The following is a 17,229-nucleotide window of genomic DNA, read 5'->3' as shown; positions in this document are numbered from 1 at the left end:
CTGGCCACCGACAGCATCTCTTGCACGCCCCTCTCGTTTTTTAAATAATTCTGCAACACCAAATTCAAGGTATGTGCAAAACATGGGACGTGCTGGAATTTGCCCAGATTTAATGCACACACAATATTGCTGGCGTTGTCCGATGCCACAAATCCACAGGAGAGTCCAATTGGGGTAAGCCATTCTGCGATGATCTTCCTCAGTTGCCGTAAGAGGTTTTTAGCTGTGTGCGTATTCTGGAAAGCGGTGATACAAAGCGTAGCCTGCCTAGGAAAGAGTTGGCGTTTGCGAGATGCTGCTACTGGTGCCGCCGCTGCTGTTCTTGCGGCGGGAGTCCATACATCTACCCAGTGGGCTGTCACAGTCATATAGTCCTGAGCCTGCCCTGCTCCACTTGTCCACATGTCCGTGGTTAAGTGGACATTGGGTACAACTGCATTTTTTAGGACACTGGTGAGTCTTTTTCTGAGGTCTGTGTACATTTTCGGTATCGCCTGCCTAGAGAAATGGAACCTAGATGGTATTTGGTACCGGGGACACAGTACCTCCAACAAGTCTCTAGTTGGCTCTGCAGTAATGATGGATACCGGAACCACGTTTCTCACCGCCCAGGATGCCAAGGCCTCAGTTATCCGCTTTGCAGCAGGATGACTGCTGTGATATTTCATCTTCCTCGCAAAGGACTGTTGGACAGTCAATTGCTTGGTGGAAGTAGTTAAAGTGGTGTTACGAGTACGACTTCCCCTCTGGGATGACCATCGACTCCCAGCAGCAACAACAGCAGCGCCAGCAGCAGTAGGCGTTACACGCAAGGATGCATTGGAGGAATCCCAGGCAGGAGAGGACTCGTCAGAATTGCCAGTGACATGGCCTGCAGGACTATTGGCATTCCTGGGGAAGGAGGAAATTGACACTGAGGGAGTTGGTGGGGTGGTTTGCGTGAGCTTGGTTACAAGAGGAAGGGATTTACTGGTCAGTGGACTGCTTCCGCTGTCGCCCAAAGTTTTTGAACTTGTCACTGACTTATGATGAATGCGCTGCAGGTGACGTATAAGGGAGGATGTTCCGAGGTGGTTAACGTCCTTACCCCTACTTATTACAGCTTGACAAAGGCAACACACGGCTTGACAAATGTTGTCCGCATTTCTGTTGAAATACTTCCACACCGAAGAGCTGATTTTTTTGGTATTTTCACCAGGCATGTCAATGGCCCTATTCCTCCCACGGACAACAGGTGTCTCCCCGGTTGCCTGACTTAAACAAACCACCTCACCATCAGAATCCTCCTGGTCAATTTCCTCCCCAGCGCCAGCAACACCCATATCCTCCTCATCCTGGTGTACTTCAACACTGACATCTTCAATCTGACTATCAGGAACTGGACTGCGGGTGCTCCTTCTAGCACTTGCAGGGGGCGTGCAAATGGTGGAAGGCGCATGCTCTTCACGTCCAGTGTTGGGAAGGTCAGGCATCGCAAACGACACAATTGGACTCTCCTTGTGGATTTGTGATTTCGAAGAACGCACAGTTCTTTGCTGTGCTTTTGCCAGCTTGAGTCTTTTCATTTTTCTAGCGAGAGGCTGAGTGCTTCCATCCTCATGTGAAGCTGAAACACTAGCCATGAACATAGGCCAGGGCCTCAGCCGTTCCTTGCCACTCCGTGTGGTAAATGGCATATTGGCAAGTTTACGCTTCTCCTCCGACAATTTTATTTTAGATTTTTGAGTCCTTTTTTTACTGATATTTGGTGTTTTGGATTTTACATGCTCTGTACTATGACATTGGGCATCGGCCTTGGCAGACGACGTTGCTGGCATTTCATTGTCTCGGCCATGACTAGTGGCAGCAGCTTTAGCACGAGGTGGAAGTCGATCTTGATCTTTCCCTATTTTTGGAACCTCAACATTTTTGTTCTCCATATTTTAATAGGCACAACTAAAAGGCACCTCAGGTAAACAATGGAGATGGATGGATACTAGTATACTTATGGATGGACGAGCGACTGCCGACACAGAGGTAGCTACAGCCGTGGACTACCGTACTGCGTCTGCTGCTAATATAGACTTGATGATAATGATATAAAAAATATATATATATCACTACTGTAGCCGGACAGGTATATATTATATAATGACGGACCTGCTGGACACTGTCAGCACTGCAGACTCCTAAAGTAAGCTACTAGTATCAAGAAGATAGAAAAAAAAAACCACTACAGGTAGGTGGTATACAATTATGGATGGACGAGCGACTGCCGACAGAGAGGTAGCTACAGCCGTGGACTACCGTACTGCGTCTGCTGCTAATATAGACTGGATGATAATGATATAAAAAATATATATATATCACTACTGCAGCCGGACAGGTATATATTATATAATGACGGACCTGCTGGACACTGTCAGCACTGCAGACTCCTAAAGTAAGCTACTAGTATCAAGAAGATAGAAAAAAAAAAAACACCACAGATAGGTGGTATACAATTATGGATGGACGAGCGACTGCCGACACAGAGGTAGCTACAGCCGTGGACTACCGTACTGCGTCTGCTGCTAATATAGACTGGATGATAATGATATAAAATATATATATATATCACTACTGCAGCCGGACAGGTATATATTATATAATGACGGACCTGCTGGACACTGTCAGCACTGCAGACTCCTAAGGTAAGCTACAAGTATCAAGAAGATAGAAAAAAAAAAACACCACAGGTAGGTGGTATACAATTATGGATGGACGAGCGACTGCCGACACAGAGGTAGCTACAGCCGTGGACTACCGTACTGCGTCTGCTGCTAATATAGACTGGATGATAATGATATAAAAAATATATATATATCACTACTGCAGCCGGGCAGGTATATATTATAATGACAGACCTGCTGGACACTGTCAGCACTGCAGACTCCTAAAGTAAGCTACTAGTATCAAGAAGATAGAAAAAAAAAAAACACCACAGGTAGGTGGTATACAATTATGGATGGACGAGCGACTGCCGACACAGAGGTAGCTACAGCCGTGGACTACCGTACTGCGTCAGCTGCTAATATAGACTGGATGATAATGATATAAAAATATATATATATATCACTACTGCAGCCGGACAGGTATATATTATATAATTAATGACGGACCTGCTGGACACTGTCAGCAGAATGCGTTTATAGAATAAAAACACCACACGGCGAGTGTTTAACTTTTTCAGGCAGACAATCACAATATACTGGTGGTCAGACAGTGGTCACTGGTCAGTCACACTGGCAGTGGCACTCTGGCAGCAAAAGTGTGCACTGTTAAATAATATGTACTCCTGCTACTGCTCCCCAGTCTCCCCCACAATTAAGCTGTGTGAGCACTGAGCACTCAGCACAGTCAGATATACATAGATGATGCAGCACACTGAGGCTGAGCACAGATATGGTATACTGTTACTGTGTCACTGTGTATCGTTTTTTTTCAGGCAGAGAACGGATTATATTAAATAATAATATAATAAAACTGCACTGGTGGTCACTGGTCAGTCACTAAACTCTGCACTCTCTGAGTACTCCTAAGCTCCAGTAAATCAAGTGTCTCACTCTCACTCTCTCTCTCCTAATCTAAATGGAGAGGACGCCAGCCACGTCCTCTCCCTATGAATCTCAATGCACGTGTGAAAATGGCGGCGACGCGCGGCTCCTTATATAGAATCCGAGTCTCGCGATAGAATACGAGCCTTGCGAGAATCCGACAGCGGGATGATGACGTTCGGGCGCGCTCGGGTTAGCCAAGCAAGGCGGGAAGATCCGAGTCTGCCTCGGATCCGTGTAAAAAGGCTGAAGTTCGGGGGGGTTCGGATTCCGAGGAACCGAACCCGCTCATCACTAGATGACAGACCAACATTTGCTTTACGTCTGCTACTTTAAGGTCATTTCATGCAACTAATAATAATAACAAGTGTAAAATAAGTATAAAAGAAGAGCATGAGCGACGTGAGCAGTTAAAAAAAACCTGTGATATATATTAATATATATATATGTGGTAATTAGTGATTTCACAATTTTATATTATTTTCTTACCGTATTACTATAATGTGATGGAACATCCTGGAAATGCTTTCTGGTAGTCTTTTATTTTTTTATTAATATCTTTATAATTTACATATTACTTTTGATTACCCTATATACAGTATAACACAAAGTTATATCAGTAGGCTTGTATTCCTCATACAGGCACAGAACAAAGTAGCAAATACATATAAAAAAAATATTTGACACAAAGGTCATAACCCAAATTAATATAGCCAAACCGATTGTATATTGGGCCTAATTCAGACCTGATTACTTCTGTGCCTTTTTGCAGAGGTCTGCTATCAGATAGTCGCCGCCCAAAGAGAGTGAAAACCCGCTCCGTGCAAGTGTGCAAATGCATGTGTATGCCGTGCGAAAACTTTGCCAAGAAGTGGACATCTGCAAATCCGTTCATGACTCACTCACCATCGAATGATTTTTCTATACTGTGCAGTCTGTGCGTAGCCCAGGACTTACTCTAAAGGGGGGTACTCACGGAGCGATATTCTAAGCAATCTGACTAGATTGCTTAGAATATCGGCATGATCGCTCCGTGTGTAGCCCCCTCAGCCATAGCGATGCGCGGCCCCGCACACCGCTATCGCTGCTGCTAGATTGGCCTGCATGCAGGCCAATCTAGCGGGTCGCTCACTTCACCCGCTGGGTGAAGTGAGCGGCCCCCCGTCTCCCCACGCACGCTCAGCACAGATCGCGCTATGCTGAGCAGCGGGAGAGATGTGTGCTGAGCGGTTCGCTCAGCACACATCTCTCCCGCATCGGCCCGTCTATACGGGCCTTTACAGTGCAATAGAAACAGGGTGATCGGGGACAGAGCTGACGTCACACACCCTCCCAGAAAACGCTTGGGAATGCCAGCGTTTTTCCTGAAACTCCCAGAAAATGGCGAGTTGCCACCCCCAAATGCCCGCTTCCTGTCACTCACCTTGTAAACACCGTACAATTTAAATTTTTGCACCATCCGGTTGCTGTTTGGTGTCATGCCTGCTCATTGCGGTGCATACGCATGCGCAGTCATTTGATAATCGGACGCTGTGTTATTTTGCACAACAACGATCAGGTCTGAATCGAGCCCATTGTCCGTCAATAGTAAATTCATATGAGTTCAGTCAAATATACCAGATACTGTAGAAGTCAGCTGATACAATGCATTTAATCAAAAATAAGAGTAATGTAGTATTATCAATTTTTTATTCTCACGGATGATCAAGCACACCTCTTTAACAGTATCCCAGGTCCTTACCATATCTGAATATCTGTCACACACAACCATGTTTGTGGTACTTGGTGAATTTATTTTAGCAACTATAAAATTAGTCAAAAAAAGTTGTGTAACCAATGTAAGAAACTTACAAATAAAAATGGGGGAAAGGGTGGTAACCAGCACTCAAACGTAAACAGCTGGGGGAAAATATTAAAAAGGTAATGAACATTATACTGAAGATATAAAAGCTAACTGCTTGATGCAAAAGAGTCTGTATGACTAAGGAGAAGTTCAAATACCCTGTGATTAAGTGGCATATTGAATAAAGTATAGGGTCTTCTGTGGTTATTGCAGCCTAGAATAATGAAAGGTGCCCAGACTTTAGTGTGTGCAATGTACAGTAAAAACATACAGTAGTTGAAGTGGAAAATTTAAAAAAAGAGGGGAGGGGAGAGATAGCGGTAATGACTGTTTGTTGAACAATCACTTGGGGATAATCATCATCAACTTACCGCAGGTCAAAATCTCTTGTCCGCAATTTTTGTTACTCAATTAGAAATCTAAGTGATTTTATCACAGCTGTTAATGTAAACTAAAGCAGCTTTAAGTTTACACCTTCTGAGTAGGTAAAAGGTTTGGAAAATCTTTATTTTAAGATAAAAATGTTAGGACTTGTTGCAGAACCTCATCCCATTTCTCTAACATGCGTCCACTGTTAATAAAAAATAAAATTGCAAAAGTTACAAATTTTTAAAGCTATTTTGCTTATGTTCTCTAACAATCTTCTATAATTCCATTCATTTTTTGGAGTTCAGGGTGACTTTCCCACTTTTGCATGCACTTGTTGAATAGTCTCCAGCAGTGAAATATTACTGCTGGAGACTATCCAAAGGAAAAAACAGTGGAGACGTGCTCGGACCTATGTGTTTTGGCTTTGGTTCTGATTCATCATTGTGTTTTGGTGTTGGTTTTAGTTTTGTCAAAACCACCCTCAAATGATTTGGTTCGGTTAACTGGTTTAAAATTGATAAAAAATCCCAAATCTGTAATCAAGATTTAAAACCCAAATTCTGAACAGCTGGAAGATTCAAACCAGGTCTCAGTTCAGATTAGTGATGAGCGGGTTCGGTTTCTCGGAAACCGAACCCCCCCGAACTTCACCCTTTTTACACGGGTCCGAGCCATACTCGGATTCTCCCGTATGGCTCGGGTAACCCGAGCGCACCCGAACGTCATCATCCCGCTGTCGGATTCTCGCGAGATTCGGATTCTATATAAGCAGCCGCGCGTCGCCGCCATTTTCACTCGTGCATTGGAAATGTTAGGGAGAGGACGTGGCTGGCGTCCTCTCCGTTATTGTTGAACTTGATTGTGCTGTGCAGTGCACTATTGCTTAATTGTGTGGTGGGCTGGGGAGCAGCTGTATATAGGAAGAGTATAATGCAGAGTTTTGCTGATCAGTGACCACCAGTTATCCGTTCTCTGCCTGAAAAAAACGCTCCATATCTGTGCTCACAGTGTGCTGCATATATCTGTGCTCACACTGCTTAATTGTGGGGACTGGGGAGCAGCTGTATTATATAGCAGGAGTACAGTGCAGAGTTTTGCTGACAGTGACCACCAGTATACGTTGTCTGCCTGAAAAACACTCCATATCTGTGCTCAGTGTGCTGCTTTATTGTGGGGACTGGGGACCACCAGTATAATATTTTATAGGAGGAGTACAGTGCAGAGTTTTGCTGACCAGTGACCACCAGTACATAATATATAGCATTACGGTACAGTAGGCCACTGCTGTATCTACCTCTGTGTCGTCATTAAGTCTACTATCCATCTACATTCTATACTTGTGGTGCATTTTAGTTTTGCAGTTTGCTGACACAGTGACCACCAGTATATTATATATAGCAGTACGGAAGGCCACTGCTGTACCTACCTCTGTGTCGTCATTCATTAAGTATACTATCCATCTACATTCTATACCTGTGGTGCATTTTAGTTTTGCAGTTTGCTGACACAGTGACCACCAGTATACTATATATAGCAGTACGGAAGGCCACTGCTGTACCTACCTCTGTGTCGTCATTCATTAAGTATACTATCCATCTACATTCTATACCTGTGGTGCATTTTAGTTTTGCAGTTTGCTGATACAGTGACCACCAGTATACTATATATAGTAGTACGGAAGGCCACTGCTGTACCTACCTCTATGTCGTCATTCATTAAGTATACTATCCATCTACATTCTATACCCCTGTGGTGCATTTTAGTTTTGCAGTTTGCTGATACAGTGACCACCAGTATACTATATATAGCAGTACGGAAGGCCACTGCTGTACCTACCTCTGTGTCGTCATTCATTAAGTATACTATCCATCTACATTCTATACCTGTGGTGCATTTTAGTTTTGCAGTTTGCTGACACAGTGACCACCAGTATACTATATATAGCAGTACGGTACGGAAGGCCACTGCTGTACCTACCTCTGTGTTGTCATTCATTAAGTATACTATCCATCTACATTCTATACCTGTGGTGCATTTTAGTTTTGCAGTTTGCTGACACAGTGACCACCAGTATACTATATAGCAGTACGGAAGGCCACTGCTGTCCCTACCTCTGTGTCGTCATTCATTAAGTATACTATCCATCTACATTCTATACCTGTGGTGCATTTTAGTTTTGCAGTTTGCTGACACAGTGACCACCAGTATACTATATATAGCAGTACGGAAGGCCACTGCTGTACCTACCTCTGTGTCGTCATTCATTAAGTATACTATCCATCTACATTCTATACCTGTGGTGCATTTTAGTTTTGCAGTTTGCTGATACAGTGACCACCAGTATACTATATATAGCAGTACGGAAGGCCACTGCTGTACCTACCTCTGTGTCGTCATTCATTAAGTATACTATCCATCTACATTCTATACCTGTGGTGCATTTTAGTTTTGCAGTTTGCTGATACAGTGACCACCAGTATACTATATATAGCAGTACGGAATGCCACTGCTGTACCTACCTCTGTGTCGTCATTCATTAAGTATACTATCCATCTACATTCTATACCTGTGGTGCATTTTAGTTTTGCAGTTTGCTGATACAGTGACCACCAGTATACTATATATAGCAGTACGGAAGGCCACTGCTGTACCTACCTCTTCGTCATCATTCATTAAGTATACTGTCCATCTACATTCTATACCTGTGGTGCATTTTAGTTTTGCAGTTTGCTGACACAGTGACCACCAGTATACTATATATAGCAGTACGGTACAGAAGGCCACTGCTGTACCTACCTCTGTGTCGTCATTCATTAAGTATACTATCCATCTACATTCTATACCTGTGGTGCATTTTAGTTTTGCAGTTTGCTGACACAGTGACCACCAGTATACTATATATAGCAGTACGGAAGGCCACTGCTGTACCTACCTCTGTGTCGTCATTCATTAAGTATACTATCCATCTACATTCTATACCTGTGGTGCATTTTAGTTTTGCAGTTTGCTGACACAGTGACCACCAGTATACTATATATAGCAGTACGGTACGGAAGGCCACTGCTGTACCTACCTTTGTGTCGTCATTCATTAAGTATACTATCCATCTACATTCTATACCTGTGGTGCATTTTAGTTTTGCAGTTTGCTGATACAGTGACCACCAGTATACTATATATAGCAGTACGGAAGGCCGCTGCTGTACCTACCTCTGTGTCGTCATTCATTAAGTATACTATCCATCTACATTCTATACCTGTGGTGCATTTTAGTTTTGCAGTTTGCTGACACAGTGACCACCAGTATACTATATATAGCAGTACGGTACGGAAGGCCACTGCTGTACCTACCTCTGTGTCGTCATTCATTAAGTATACTATCCATCTACATTCTATACCTGTGGTGCATTTTAGTTTTGCAGTTTGCTGACACAGTGACCACCAGTATACTATATATAGCAGTATGGTACGGAAGGCCACTGCTGTACCTACTTCTGTGTCGTCAAGAATGCTATCCATCCATACCTGTGGTGCATTTCAGTTGTGCGCAGTAAATATAGTAGTAGGCCATTGCTATTGATACTGGCATATAATTCCACACATTAAAAAATGGAGAACAAAAATGTGGAGGTTAAAATAGGGAAAGATCAAGATCCACTTCCACCTCGTGCTGAAGCTGCTGCCACTAGTCATGGCCGAGATGATGAAATGCCATCAACGTCGTCTGCCAAGGCCGATGCCCAATGTCATAGTAGAGAGCATGTAAAATCCAAAAAACAAAAGTTCAGTAAAATGACCCAAAAATCAAAATTGAAAGCGTCTGATGAGAAGCGTAAACTTGCCAATATGCCATTTACGACACGGAGTGGCAAGGAACGGCTGAGGCCCTGGCCTATGTTCATGGCTAGTGGTTCAGATTCACATGAGGATGGAAGCACTCATCCTCTCGCTAGAAAAATGAAAAGACTTAAGCTGGCAAAAGCACAGCAAAGAACTGTGCGTTCTTCTAAATCACAAATACCCAAGGAGAGTCCAATTGTGTCGGTTGCGATGCCTGACCTTCCCAACACTGGACGGGAAGAGCTTGCACCTTCCACCATTTGCACACCCCCTGCAAGTGCTGGAAGGAGCACCCGCAGTCCAGTTCCTGATAGTCAAATTGAAGATGTCACTGTTGAAGTACACCAGGATGAGGATATGGGTGTATGCTGGCGCTGGGGAGGAAATTGACAAGGAGGATTCTGATGGTGAGGTGGTTTGTTTAAGTCAGGCACCCGGGGAGACACCTGTTGTCTGTGGGACGAATATGGCCATTGACATGCCTGGTCAAAATACAAAAAAAATCACCTCTTCGGTGTGGAATTATTTCAACACAAATGCGGACAACAGGTGTCAAGCCGTGTGTTGCCTTTGTCAAGCTGTAATAAGTAGGGGTAAGGACGTTAACCACCTCGGAACATCCTCCCTTATACGTCACCTGCAGCGCATTCATCATAAGTCAGTGACAAGTTCAAAAACTTTGGGTGACAGCGGAAGCAGTCCACTGACCACTAAATCCCTTCCTCTTGTAACCAAGCTCCTGCAAACCACACCACCAACTCCCTCAGTGTCAATTTCCTCCTTACACAGGAAAGCCAATAGTCCTGCAGGCCATGTCACTGGCAAGTCTGACGAGTCCTCTCCTGCCTGGGATTCCTCCGATGCATCCTTGAGTGTAACGCCTACTGCTGCTGGCGCTGCTGTTGTAGCTGCTGGGAGTCGATCGTCATCCCAGAGGGGAAATCGGAAGACCACTTGTACTACTTCCAGTAAGCAATTGACTGTCCAACAGTCCTTTGCGAGGAAGATGAAATATTACAGCAGTCATCCTGCTGCAAAGCAGATAACACAGGCCTTGGCAGCCTGGGCGGTGAGAAACGTGGTTCCGGTATCCACCGTTAATTCAGAGCCAACTAGAGACTTGATTGAGGTACTGTGTCCCCGGTACCAAATACCATCTAGGTTCCATTTCTCTAGGCAGGCGACACCGAAAATGTACAGAGACCTCAGAAAAAGACTTACCAGTGTCCTAAAAAATGCAGTTGTACCCAATGTCCACTTAACCACGGACATGTGGACAAGTGGAGCAGGGCAGACTCAGGACTATATGACTGTGACAGCCCACTGGGTAGATGTATTGCCTCCCGCAGCAAGAACAGCAGCGGCGGCACCAGTAGCAGCATCTCGCAAACGCCAACTCGTTCGTAGGCAGGCTACGCTTTGTATCACCGCTTTCCATAAGAGGCACACAGCTGATAACCTCTTATGGGAACTCAGGAAGATCATCGCAGAATGGCTTACCCCAATTGGACTCTCCTGGGGATTTGTGACATCGGACAATGCCAGCAATATTGTGCGTGCATTACATCTGGGCAAATTCCAGCACGTCCCATGTTTTGCACATACATTGAATTTGGTGGTGCAGAATTATTTAAAAAAGACAGGGGCGTGCAAGAGATGCTGTCGGTGGCCCGAAGAATTGCGGGCCACTTTCGGCATTCATCCACCGCGTACAGAAGACTGGAGCACCACCAAACATTCCTGAACCTGCCCTGCCATCATCTGAAGCAAGAGGTGGTAACGAGTTGGAATTCAACCCTCTATATGCTTCAGAGGATGGAGGAGCAGCAAAAGGCCATTCAAGCCTATACATCTGCCCACGATATAGGCAAAGGAGGGGGAATGCACCTGACTCAAGCGCAGTGGAGAATGATTTCAACGTTCTGCAAGGTTCTGCAACCCTTTGAACTTGCCACACGTGAAGTCAGTTCAGACACTGCCAGCCTGAGTCAGGTCATTCCTCTCATCAGGCTTTTGCAGAAGAAGCTGGAGACATTGAAGGAGGAGCTAAAACAGAGCGATTCCGCTAGGCATGTGGGACTTGTGGATGGAGCCCTTAATTCGCTTAACCAGGATTCACGGGTGGTCAATCTGTTGAAATCAGAGCACTACATTTTGGCCACCGTGCTCGATCCTACATTTAAAACCTACGTTGTATCTCTCTTTCCGGCAGACACAAGTCTGCAGAGGTTCAAAGACCTGCTGGTGAGAAAATTGTCAAGTCAATCGGAACGTGACCCGTCAACATCTCCTTCACATTCTCCCGCAACTGGGGGTGCGAGGAAAAGGCTAAGAATTCCGAGCCCACCCGCTGACGGTGATGCAGGGCAGTCTGGAGCGAGTGCTGACATCTGGTCCGGACTGAAGGACCTGCCAACGATTACTGACATGTTGTCTACTGTCACTGCATATGATTCTCTCACCATTGAAAGAATGGTGGAGGATTATATGAATGATCGCATCCAAGTAGGCACGTCAGGCAGTCCGTACGTATACTGGCAGGAAAAAGAGGCAATTTGGAGGCCCTTGCACAAACTGGCTTTATTCTACCTAAGTCGCCCTCCCTCCAGTGTGTACTCCGAAAGAGTGTTTAGTGCAGCCGCTCACCTTGTCAGCAATCGGCGTACGAGGTTACTTCCAGAAAATGTGGAGAAGATGATGTTCATCAAAATGAATTATAATCAATTCCTCTGTGGAGACATTCACCAGCAGCAATTGCCTCCACAAAGTACACAGGGACCTGAGATGTTGGATTCCAGTGGGGACGAATTAATAATCTGTGAGGAGGGGGATGTACACAGTGAAAGGGGTGAGGAATCGGAGGATGATGATGAGGTGGACATCTTGCCTCTGTAGAGCCAGTTTGTGCAAGGAGAGATTGATTGCTTCTTTTTTTGGTGGGGGCCTAAACCAACCAGTCATTTCAGTCACAGTCGTGTGGCAGAACCTGTCGCTGAAATGATGGGTTCGTTAAAGTGTGCATGTCCTGTTTATACAACATAAGGTTGGGTGGGAGGGCCCAAGGACAATTCCATCTTGCACCTCTTTTTTCTTTCATTTTTCTTTGCATCATGTGCTGTTTGGGGACAATTTTTTTGAAGTGCCATCCTGCCTGACACTGCAGTGCCACTCCTAGATGGGCCAGGTGTTTGTGTCGGCCACTTGTGTCGCTTAGCTTAGTCACACAGCGACCTTGGTGCGCCTCTTTTTTTCTTTGCATCATGTGCTGTTTGGGGACAATTTTTTTGAAGTGCCATCCTGCCTGACACTGCAGTGCCACTCCTAGATGGGCAAGGTGTTTGTGTCGGCCACTTGTGTCGCTTAGCTTTGTCACACAGCGACCTTGGTGCGCCTCTTTTTTTCTTTGCATCATGTGCTGTTTGGGGACAATTTTTTTGAAGTGCCATCCTGCCTGACACTGCAGTTCCACTCCTAGATGGGCCAGGTGTTCGTGTCGGCCACTTGTGTCGCTTAGCTTAGCCATCCAGCGACCTCGGTGCAAATTTTAGGACTAAAAATAATATTGTGAGGTGTGAGGTGTTCAGAATAGACTGGAAATGAGTGGAAATTATGGTTATTGAGGTTAATAAAACTATGGGATCAAAATGACCCCCAAATTCTATGATTTAAGCTGTTTTTTAGGGTTTTTTGAAAAAAAACACCCGAATCCAAAACACACCCGGATCCGACAAAAAATTTTCGGTGAGGTTTTGCCAAAACGCGTCCGAATCCAAAACACGACCGCGGAACCGAATCTAAAACCAAAACACAAAACCCGAAAAATTTCCGGTGCACATCACTAGTTCAGATTGGATCTCCTTGGGGGATTTTGGTCTGGTTTGGATACATAAAATTCAGGTGGATTTGGATTACTCGAGAACCGAACCGTTCATCTCTAATAAACAGCTGGCAGGATAGGCTTCCACATCCAGTCAGATGGATGTTTACAATACAAAGGCAGATGTAAGTGAGCAGACACCACGGCCAGACATAAAAGTGGAACCAACCCCAAAGTGTGCTGTTGCAAGCTTATTGATGCAATGTTGCATAATTGTTTTTGTTTTTTTTCAACATCAAACAACATCAAACATTTAGAAACCCCTCTCTACAAATCGTGCTTTTACCCCTGTATCTCTACGTGCAACAAATACTGATTTCTACCCGGATAATTGAAACAATAATAGCATTTTAAGTTTGTCTAGAATTAGTGATTGTTAGGGTCTCCTGCCCTGTGCTGCCACGTCGTCATGGCAACCGGGAGACAAGTGCTAGCGGAGTAACCTGAGCGCAGCTGATACTCCGGTTCGGGTCTTTTGCTGTGCAGTGGTTACAGGCATGGGATCCGGTGCTGGTTTTTGTGCTCACAGTCTGTGAGGTCTGAGGGGGGCGTGGACAGCACCTGCTTTATAAGGCCTCTTCTCAGGTTAAGCAGATGCTGCTGAATCTTTGTTGGTTAGTCAGTTCCTGAAAGTTAGCCAGTACTGTGTAGCTTTGTATTTTGTTGTTGCTTACTGCAAATCGGCCTGGGCATTTGGTACTACACTCTGCCAATCCAGACCTAGCAGTAAGACTGGAGTCAGTCGTTTAGCCTGCTGAGGTTCTTTTGCTATTCTGTGAACCCAGCAGGTTTGTGGCTGTACTTTCAGATCTGCCTGCATAATCCTCTCTCACTGTGCAGGGCGTCCATGTGTCAGTTTAGTGGCAGTAAGCTGAACCTGGGCCCTGCAAGTGAGAATTAGGATTGTGGAGACTCTCCTTGTGTCTATTATTCCATCTCTGACCAAGGAGTTTACTGCCACACCCGTTGGTAACCCTTTAGGGTTTTGCTGTTGCCCTTAGCAACAGCATTTCGGGTTCTCTACGTATTAAAACACAACGTCTTGCTTTTTCCATCTGAGCATTTCTAATACTAGGTAGACACCCAGTTTCTTAGCCTCTGGGCTTCTCTGTTCACTCTGTGTTGGTTTTGTTACCCTATCACCTTCTGTGTACGTTATGTCATATTTCCCAGTCTGTCTGTGAGTTCATTTGTTTTGCATCCCTTTCTGTTCAGACACCAGTACATTCCTGCAGGCACTGGTGTGTATAACAGTTCAAACACCAGTACATTCCTGCAGGCACTGGTGTGCATAACATATTCAGCAGCCCAATACTCCTGTTGAAATTTTGTGGGAATATGGAGCATACCCCTCAAAATACGTTGCAACAGGTGGTCGATCAGGTGCAGGTCCTGACTCGTCAATTTAATGATTTGTCCATTAAAATGCACACCTCCCAGGCCGCTGGCGGAGCTCCCGCAGCAGCAGCACCTTCAGGGGTTAAGGAGCCGAAAGTAAATCTTCCGGATCGTTTTTCTGGAGATCGCTCGCAGTTCTTTTGTTTCAAGGAGAGCTGCAAGTTATATTTCCAGCTTAGGCCTCAGTCTTCTGGGTCAGAGATTCAGCGGGTGGGCATAGTGATTTCCTTGCTACAAGGAGACCCACAGGTCTGGGCATATGGGTTGCAGCCTGACTGTCCGTCGCTTAAAAGTGTTGATGCTTTTTTTACGGCACTGGGCATGTTGTATGATGACCCTGACAAGACGGCCTCAGCCGAGGCTCAGATTTCGATCCTTAAGCAAGGGCGAAGGCCAGTTGAGGTTTACTGTACGGAGTTTCGGAGGTTGGCCCATGATACCCAGTGGAATGACCCAGCCCTGAGACACCAGTACCGAAGAGGTCTTTCTAACCAGATAAAAGACCAACTGGTACAATATCCCTTGCCTGATAGCTTGGATCAGCTCATGCAGTTATCCATCCGGTTGGATAGACGGCTGAGAGAGCGTAGGCTTGAAAGGGAGACAGAGGTTTCCTTCTTTCCCAAGGGAACCTCAGACTCTGAGGAATTTTCCGAGGAGCCTATGCAGATTGGGGCTACCCGCCTCTCCTCGCGTGAGAAGACGCGGAGGAGACAGCAGGGGTTGTGTTTGTACTGTGGGAATAAGGGTCATGTGGTAGTATCATGCCCAGAAAAGCCGGAAAACTTCAGGGCCTGAGGGTGATGGGAAATATCCTGTCAGGCCAGAAGTCAGAATTTCCCAAGAAGACTTTTATCATTCCGGTGACCTTGATGATCCTCGGTCAAACTGTCAAGACTGAGGCCTTTGTGGACAGTGGGGCCGACGGGGTTTTTATGGACCGCCAATTCGCCCTGAAACACTCTGTTTCCTTAGTACCCTTGGCGTCGGAAATTGAGATTTGTGGGTTAAACGGGGAACCATTATCCCAGGGTAAAATTACCTCTTGCACTAGCCAGATTTCTTTGTTTATTGGAGCCACACACTCTGAAAAATTGTCCTTTTATGTGACTGTCTGTACTTTTGCCCCATTGGTGTTGGGGTTACCCTGGTTAAGGGCCCACAATCCTCAATTTGACTGGGTCTCTGGGGAGATTCTTAGTTGGGGTACTGATTGTTTCAGGAGTTGCTTGAGCCTTCCAGTCAGGCTCTCGCAGCTAAGTTTGCCAGGATTGCCAGGGTGTTATGCAGATTTTGCGGACGTGTTCTCCAAAAAAGTTGCAGAGGTACTACCTCCCCATCGCCCCTATGACTGTGCCATTGATTTGTTGTCGAATGCTAAGCTTCCCAAGAGCAGGTTGTACTCCCTGTCACATCCTGAGACTCAGGCTATGGCAGAGTACATTCAGGAGAACTTGGCTAAAGGATTTATCAGACCTTCACAGTCTCCAGTTGGGTCGGGGTTCTTCTTCGTGGGTAAAAAGGACGGTTCATTGCGACCCTGCATCGACTTCAGGGAATTGAACCGTATCACGATTAAAAACTCATACCCACTGCCTCTCATTTCGGTCTTGTTTGACCAGCTTCGTACTGCCACCATTTTTTCTAAGATTGACCTACGCGGTGCGTACAATCTAATCCGAATAAGAGAGGGGGATGAATGGAAGACTGCCTTTAATACCCACTCAGGGCATTATGAATATTTGGTGATGCCTTTTGGGCTCTGTAATGCCCCGGCAGTCTTTCAGGATTTCATGAACGATGTGCTCAGGGAATATTTGGATAGATTCTTAGTTGTATACTTAGATGACATCCTAATCTTCTCCCATTCCCTGGAGGAACATCGGAAGCATGTACGCTTAGTCCTCCAGAAACTCAGAGACCACCGGCTTGGGGCGAAGCTGGAGAAGTGCGAATTTGAAGTTCAGCAAATCGCATTTCTAGGATATATTATCTCCCCAGAAGGTTTCCAAATGGAGGGTTCCAAGGTACAGGCAGTCCTGGATTGGGTGCAGCCCACTAGTTTGAAGGCGCTTCAGCGTTTCCTGGGCTTTGCAAATTTTTATAGACGATTTATCACTGGATTTTCGTCTATAGTGGCGCCCTTGGTGGCACTCACTAAGAAAGGGGCGGATGTTGCTCACTGGTCTCGTGAGGCCAAAGCGTCTTTTGCCCGTCTCAAAAGGGCATTTGTCTCGGCCAAGGTGCTGCGACACCCAGATCCAGAGCGTCCTTTTGTGGTGGAGGTGGATGCCTCTGAGATGGGTATTGGGGCAGTGCTCTCTCAGA

The sequence above is a fragment of the Pseudophryne corroboree genome, chromosome 8 (assembly GCF_028390025.1).
Source record: "Pseudophryne corroboree isolate aPseCor3 chromosome 8, aPseCor3.hap2, whole genome shotgun sequence".
Lineage (NCBI taxonomy): Eukaryota > Metazoa > Chordata > Amphibia > Anura > Myobatrachidae > Pseudophryne > Pseudophryne corroboree.
The sequence above is the reverse complement of the archived record's forward strand: the minus strand, read 5'-3'. Positions refer to the sequence as shown.